The following is an 8,019-nucleotide window of genomic DNA, read 5'->3' as shown; positions in this document are numbered from 1 at the left end:
CTTGACCTCTTCCTCTTCCAAAGAACATCTAGGTCTTAAAGGCATGTTCTAGAGATGAGTTTTCATTTCTACTCAATCTCTGCTCATGTGTTATCAGTGATACATGTAGTTCATCAACTGAGAAGTTTGTGAGATCCTTTGTCTCTTCTATGGTGGTGACAATCACAACAAACCTTGAGGGTAGGATCCTCAATAGTTTCCCCACAATCCTCTTTTCTTCAAGAATCTCTCCATGAGACCTTATCTGTGTGACCAGACCAATCACATGTGTGAAGAATGAGTCAATATTATCTGACTCCTTCATGCAAAGATTCTCAAAATCTCTCCTCAACAACTGTAGTTTTGTTGTCTTCACTTTCTCCATGCCTTGATAGGTTATTTTGAGAGTTTGTCATGCTTCTTTGGATGTCTTGGCTGCTGTTATCCTTGTAAACACACTCTCATGCATTGTTTGATATAAAAAGTAGAGGGCTTTAGAATCCTTCTTCTTATAGTGCTTCAACAGAGCTTTTTCTGCCTGAGTCAAATTATTAAACTCATCTTCATCTGCTAGTTCTTCAAAACCATCCTCAAAAAATTCCCATATGTCTTGGGAAGCAAGCAAAGATTTCATAGTTATTGCTCAATAGTCATAGTTTTTTCCATTAAATTGTGGAAGCTGGGTATTACAGATACCCATGCTAGTGTTGGCTCCAGCCATTCTTGCACTCTTGACTATGCTTCAAAATACTTGACTATGTATTTAAAATAACAGACTGTCCTCAGTAGTAACACAAAAAACTGACTTGAGAAATACCTTGGATTCTTCTTTGACTGAGTCTTCACTCTGCTGGAGAAGTTGTTGTAGCAAGAAATCATTCCTTCAGCTTCTTTGACGCCTTCAAAGAGCCTGGACAAGCTCTGATACCATGTTGGGAATTTCTGATAATTCCAAACAAAAACTACTGAAGAAAGAAAAATGCGCTGTTTTAACCCAGGAAATTAAAAATTTGTTTGCTAAAGATAAGAGTTTTACACATGCACAAAGAACACTTGGATTCATTAATAAAATTGTTGTTACATAAATTTCTTCCTCTCTCAGAGGGATTACAACCAGACACTGCTTCAGATGCAATTCCAAAACAAAAAAAAATTACTCTGTCTCTCCAAAAAATTACTCTGTCTCTCACAAAATAAAATCAACACTGTTGTATAATTTTTTTCATTCATTCACACTTCTACGTTTTTACATTTCATCAAAAAACACTACATTTGTTCTATGCATATTACACACAAATGTGCGTGTAAAAACCCTTTTTTTTACTTCTTCATACGCTCTCCTGCGTATTACAAACTCCAGAACAAAAAAAAACATTACATACATTGACTTTTTGTTTTACCTATGTCCTAAAACAAACTCCCGTGAGAATTAAAAAAAGAACATTAAAATTAAAGACTTTACCAATCATTCTACGACCCTAATAAATTTCATTAATTGTTTTACTGGCAAAATCGACGGTCAAAATGAAACTTTTACTTCACGTTATGTCCATATGGTGCAGGCCTGTACACAGCCGTTGATTCAATCGAACGATTGACGGCAATCCCCTGGAGGTCCCATCTTTCCGAACTTTACCTGTCGGGGAAAGTTGGTTTTGGAAAATTTGCTCTGTGCATGTGGCAGCCGATGATTGTGATCGCTGCCCCCTTAAGAAAAACCACTGTCCGGTGAATGGCGGAGCGGGGAAACCATGGCGGTTTTGGCATCACTGTTTAAAAGGCAAGTTCCGGAACAAAAACATTGTTTGCAGTGGTTGCACGGGAGTTGGAATTAATATTTCGACAACAAATATATATATCAATTGATCTTTGTTAGACAATATCAATCTTGATTGCATTCAATGCTACAAATACTGCAATTTCATATACAAATATTCAATGATCTGTGCGCATCTCAACTACAAAGCCTTTCGTATACAAAATATTCAATGATCTCTGTGCATCTCAATTACAAGAAAAAAATACATACAGGCAACAACATACCTATTGAGAATTACAGAAAACATATCTATTGACAATTACAGAAAAGAGGAGCAGCAGAATAGATATGAATACCGGGAGTAATGAATACGGAGAGTAAGCTTCACGTGAGTATCTGGCGATTCTTCAACATCGACCAACTTGCGTTCAAGCTGAGCCATTCTACTGGTAAGAAACAAATTCTGACTAAATACAAACATTCAGTTAGCGAGAATTAACACATAATACCAATCAAAAGACCAATTTGAATGAACCAGTATTTTGACCTTATAAGTATTCTGAGCAAATACTTCCAAAAGGTACAAAATATTAGATTTTGATTTATGGTTACTAGCGTACCTCGATTACTGAATCTCTCATCCATTCTTCGAGCTTCTCAGAGGTAACTGGCGGACAGGTTTTCATTTCCTCGGCACAGGTTAGCCCATCTACACATATGGGCAACAAGCTCATTTTGTTGTTTTCCTTTTTCCCTGTTTGAAATCCGGTTGCATTGCTGGTTAACACATAGGGTTTGGCGCTTGAAATACTATTCTTACATGAAATTGCAGAGATGGGTACGCTTTGTTTTCCATTAGAAGACAATCTCGCAGGCTTAACCACAGAACTCTCAACAAAAACGCTGGCTCCGCTTTGCAGTGCCTTGGTCACCATTGGAACTCTTGCAAGCGTCAATTACTAGGATTTGCAGGTTAGGAAACGTTTTCTGGCAACCCCAAAGTTATACAGAGGGATTGCAGATAAACCAAATTGGCCAAACTTGTCACTAAAATGGATTTGGGGTTCCTTTTGAGGACCTTCCCACCAAAAGCTTTCAAAGACCAATTTTTTTCCTAGGCGAGAGCCGAAGCAGGCAAGCGTTAGCATGTAAATAGAAATTATTAGGATAACAGATGACGTGTGCGCCACCTCGTTTTCCATGTCATTCATTGTACCACATGGATTACATATCCTGCCATGAGCGGCACACACTTTGCCTCGTTCCTACGACACTCTGGTACGTATCTTTACAAGTAGCGGGTGACTAGCACTTCTGAACGAATTCTAAACTTCTGGTTCTCAAAATCTATCTCAGATAGAGTGAAGGTATGTCCTTATCAGATCCAGAGTGATCTTCACATAACACGCAGCAAATGCGTCTGGTTTACTAATTTAGCATCTGGCATTTGTAATGCAACGTGTCAGATTTATGGACAGGCGGACAAAAATGTGGGCATCCTAATAATCTCAAAGTTAAATATCATTACACATGGGAAATTGGCCCTAAACTAGAGTCCCAAGCCGGGCTCTTTTTTTGCAGCGAGAGCAAGCATTCTGTCGGACGGATGAAAGAGACGGATTGTGAGCAAATCTTCCCCATCGTCTTCCCCATGCATCAAATCCTTGGCCAGTTCCATTGATTCCCTTAGCCATCAACTCCTCGCATTCCTACAAAATCAGACATGATAATTACCTTTAAGTTTTAAGGTTATACATGAAATCATCCAAAGGCATCCTACTACGAGAATGACTAAGACACCTTCAGTATCACTTTGAGTGGTATCATCAAAAGCAACACTATTACATGCAGTTCAGTGTGTGGTCAATGAGATAAAGGTCCCAAATTCTTTAGATTTCCTGGGGTGATATGGTAGATCAATGGGAAAGGAAGTAATGACCTCAAGTTAGCAAGGGTTCCCATAGTTTTGAGCACTAAATCAAAACTACTTCATTTGTTCAAAGGTATAGATAAAATACTGGCCTTTCTATTTGATCTTAAGCATGGAGTTAAGAAGAATTTTGCATCACACCAAGGTCATGAACTTCCATTACTAGTAAGTTGAAAGCTTAAAATTCCAGCATCAAACACAAAAATCCCTTATTTGAAATAGAGCTGACATAGTGCCCAGGAAGGACTCATACGGATAAAACTCCATTTCTCTGTTAGGCTTCCTCAATCTAATTTTAATTTCTGCACCTCCTCCAACGTTTAGTCCTAAAAGAGATGGATTACGCAGACGGCATTTGATCCACAACATACATGACATAATCTTTCTAAAATCCAACAAATGTTCAAAAATAAAACACAAATTAAACTAAAAAGATTGCCCCCACCAAAAATAAAAATAAAAAACTATCCTAGACTGAGGTTTTAAATTCCAGGACTTACATCCATATCCCATAATTTCAGTTTGTCTCTATCCATAAGTTAGGCTCTGAACTCTCAGACAACCATGTGTATCCAGAATTTCAGAATTTAAATATTCGAAACTGCCACAAACTAAACTAAATTGAATCGAAATTTAGTATATGGAAGGACACTAAGAACGTGGAGGCCATGAAATTTAGTAAAAAAAATGGTTAATATAAAATTAAAATTTAAAAATTTAAAATCAATTTTTACGCCGTAAGGCGTTCCCTTATGAAATGAACTACCCAAACTGATTACGTGTAAAAATATGTGCCATTCGATTTTGTTGTTAGACGATTAAGTAATCGTTAACCGTTGATCTGAATTGAACGTGTAAAAATATGTGCCATTCGATTTCGATTTTGTTGTTAGACGATTAAGTAATCGTTAACCGTTGATCTGAATTGAACCATGCCAGCCGTGACGCTTGTTACTGGGTCGTTCAACATTCCACGATGTTTCGTCTCTCTGGCTCACTCTGTATCGGAATATGCAAGGAAAATTATAGGAAGACATCCATTCAACTCCTGTACCAGGGGTTGCCAATGGTCTGGGTAAATTGTTCTACTACCTCGGATTTTCTTTTCAATTGTAATGTCATGCGGATGGATGTTTACAGTCCTGGGGTTTTACATTCGCTTTGAAGATGACAGTGTGGAGTCTGCTAAATCTGCGAGGCAGTAGAATGTGAAGATGGTTTCGGTAAGAGATTTAGACTTTTCTGTTACTGTTTCGAGTATTGTCAAGTGCGATTTTTATCCGTATCAATGTGCTGCAGACACTGTGCTTCTCTGTGCTTCCTAACCATTTAGGCATATTGCTCAGATTAAAGTTTGCCATGCAAAATCCTGTTGTACAGGAGTATAGAATTGTTCTAGTTGGGAAAAAAATACTTTCTGATCTGCCCAATGATGAAGTAGCAATGCACATAGCTACTATATAATTTCAACTTCAGGGCTTCCTAACCATTTAGGCATATTGCTCAGATTAAAGTTTGCCATGCAAAATCCTGTTGTACAGGAGTATAGAATCGTGTTTGGCGACATGCATCATACAATATTGGTAGCTGTGATTTTAAATATAGGCACTGATTTTCAGTGAGCAGGAAATTAATTTTAGGTAAGCATTTCCAATAGGTTCATAAAATTAGGTGCCCCCACGGTATTCTGTTGGAAATAGTAGGAAAGCTATGAGATTATGTGGGCCTGTATTATACCAAGGAAACTGGTGAACCCACTGCAAAGTATTGTATCTCAAATAAAGATGAATGTAAAGAAGATTAAAGGAAATTAATAACATCCACTGTCTCAAACCTCTTGTATGTTTTGGAATGCTTGTCTAGCTCTATGTTCTTCAGCAGGGATAATAAAGAGTTATCTACATGTTTCATTTATCCTTAGTGAATCTCGATGCAGATTGGAAGATCTTATGTAGCATCCAAGTTGAATGATTATCCACAATTCCAAGCTGTTTCTATAGCAACTCGAAGATCGGGGTTTAAGGTCTCAGACTCTTTCCCTGCTTTCTATCAATTAATGTAGCTGGAAGTGAACTGCTCTGATTGTTTCTGGTTTTAAATAGAAGGATGGTACATGTTTGAGTTTATTCCTTTCTTCATGTGGAGTTCTTTGGTATTGACCTTTGTTCTGGAACCTTTATAAATAGCTTTTTTGGTTTTTTGTTTTTATATTTAGCAATAGGACAGAGATATTGCAGGCTTTGATACAAGTGTGCGAAACTTAATGCTTGGAAAAGGCAGATCATCCAGGAGCTGAACTTCTGAGGGATGTTCAAATCCAGAGTCCACAATTGCTCGAAGGAGCTCTGGCTTCAGTAGGAAATCCCACATAACCTTTCTTGGAGGCTTCATCAGTGGCAAAATGTTCCTCCAATGCTTGTGCGTCCAATTCCTCTTCTTCATGGTCCAGGAGCTCTTCATTATAAATCTCTTCCTTCAACTCTTCCACATTGTCTACTCCTTGTTTTGCCATTTTCACTAAAAATATGAAGCACAAGCGCAGCTTTATGATGAAATAGCAGAAGAGGTTTTATTGCTGTAAAAGATGAAATAATGATGCAGAAAACCAGCCATGTGTGTCTCAAAGCACTCTCAGAAATTATATAAATTAAGGTTCAACAGACATACCCATCTCATTCAAATTCACTTTTGTTGTTTGAACTTTATACGTCATCCTCTTTGTCCAACCTCTTTCTATAATGTATCTTGTAGGAAGCTTCAAATTATTAAAATTGTTAAAGTGTAATCATTAATGACAATGATTGATGTTAGAAGAGCATCTTGTGGAATTTCTTATTAGACTTTCAATTTTCTATACTTTATATATGTAGTAAGTCATAGATCTAACTGTATGTTATTATTGTTTTGTGCTATGTTTATCTTTGAATTTCGGATTGGGGGTGGATACCTATTTGGGCTGCCAATTGCTGATTCCATTGGATCTACAATGGGTTGTACAGCTGCCTTCATCGTTGGAAAAACGGTTGTCTCTAATTTCTAATCTTCATTTTTCTTGGAGATTTTTTTTTCATATTTGTATTTTTTCTCTTTTATAACTCATACAAATTGTTACACTGACTATTTCGCTTTTGTATAGTGATATGCATGATTTTTAATAATGGAAGAAAAGACTAATTGTTGCCACAAAAGAAACACGTAAATGGAGTTGAAATTCTCCTATAATTGTTCTAGTTGGGAAAAAAATACTTTCTGATGTGCCCAATGATGAAGTAGCAATGCACATAGCTACTATATAATTTCAACTTCAGGGCTTCCTAACCATTTAGGCATATTGCTCAGATTAAAGTTTGCCATGCAAAATCCTGTTGTACAGGAGTATAGAATCGTGTTTGGCGACATGCATCATACAATATTGGTAGCTGTGACTTTAAATATAGGCACTGATTTTCAGTGAGCAGGAAATTAATTTTAGGTAAGCATTTCCAATAGGTTCATAAAATTATGTGCCCCCACGGTATTCTGTTGGAAATAGTAGGAAAGATATGAGATTATGTGGGCCTGTATTATACCAAGGAAACTGGTGAACCCACTGCAAAGTATTGTATCTCAAATAAAGATGAATGTAAAGAAGATTAAAGGAAATTAATAACATCCACTGTCTCAAACCTCTTGTATGTTTTGGAATGCTTGTCTAGCTCTATGTTCTTCAGCAGGGATAATAAAGAGTTATCTACATGTTTCATTTATCCTTAGTGAATCTCGATGCAGATTGGAAGATCTTATGTAGCATCCAAGTTGAATGATTATCCACAATTCCAAGCTGTTTCTATAGCAACTCAAAGATCGGGGTTTAAGGTCTCAGACTCTTTCCCTGCTTTCTATCAATTAATGTAGCTGGAAGTGAACTGCTCTGATTGTTTCTGGTTTTAAATAGAAGGATGATACATGTTTGAGTTTATTCCTTTCTTCATGTGGAGTTCTTTGGTATTGACCTTTGTTCTGGAACCTTTATAAATAGCTTTTTTGGTTTTTTGTTTTTATATTTAGCAATAGGACAGAGATATTGCAGGCTTTGATACAAGTCTACGAAACTTAATGCTTGGAAAAGGCAGATCATTTCCAGAAAGAACGAAAAAAAAACACACACGAATATAGAAAAACAAGTCTAAAGTGTTTCTTGGCTAAGAATGCAATTAAATTGGAGGCAGAAGGTTACTATAAATTTTTCAACTTTGAAACTGTATGCTAAGTAGTTTGGAAATGTAGGTCCAGGATAGTTTCTGCTTTTCAGTGCTTTGTTCTCTCATTCAATGCAATTATGCATTACCTTAAGTGAGGTAAATGCAAATGG

General features: G+C 36.9%; 1 long non-coding RNA gene across 1 annotated transcript; it reads left to right on the top strand.

Annotated features, from left to right (window-relative positions):
- The first annotated feature begins 4,590 nt into the window (after positions 1–4,590).
- On the top strand, positions 4,591–6,204 carry LOC149164009 (uncharacterized). Its single transcript, XR_016260197.1, has 3 exons — positions 4,591–4,891; positions 5,605–5,691; positions 5,884–6,204. It is a non-coding gene; the product is annotated as an uncharacterized LOC149164009 (long non-coding RNA).
- The last annotated feature ends 1,815 nt before the right edge of the window (positions 6,205–8,019 follow it).

Source organism: Pinus tabuliformis, chromosome 5_1 (assembly GCF_031772625.1).
Source record: "Pinus tabuliformis cultivar Carrire ecotype Pingquan chromosome 5_1, CPIR1, whole genome shotgun sequence".
NCBI lineage: Eukaryota > Viridiplantae > Streptophyta > Pinopsida > Pinales > Pinaceae > Pinus > Pinus tabuliformis.
This window is presented reverse-complemented; position numbering and strand designations above follow the sequence as displayed.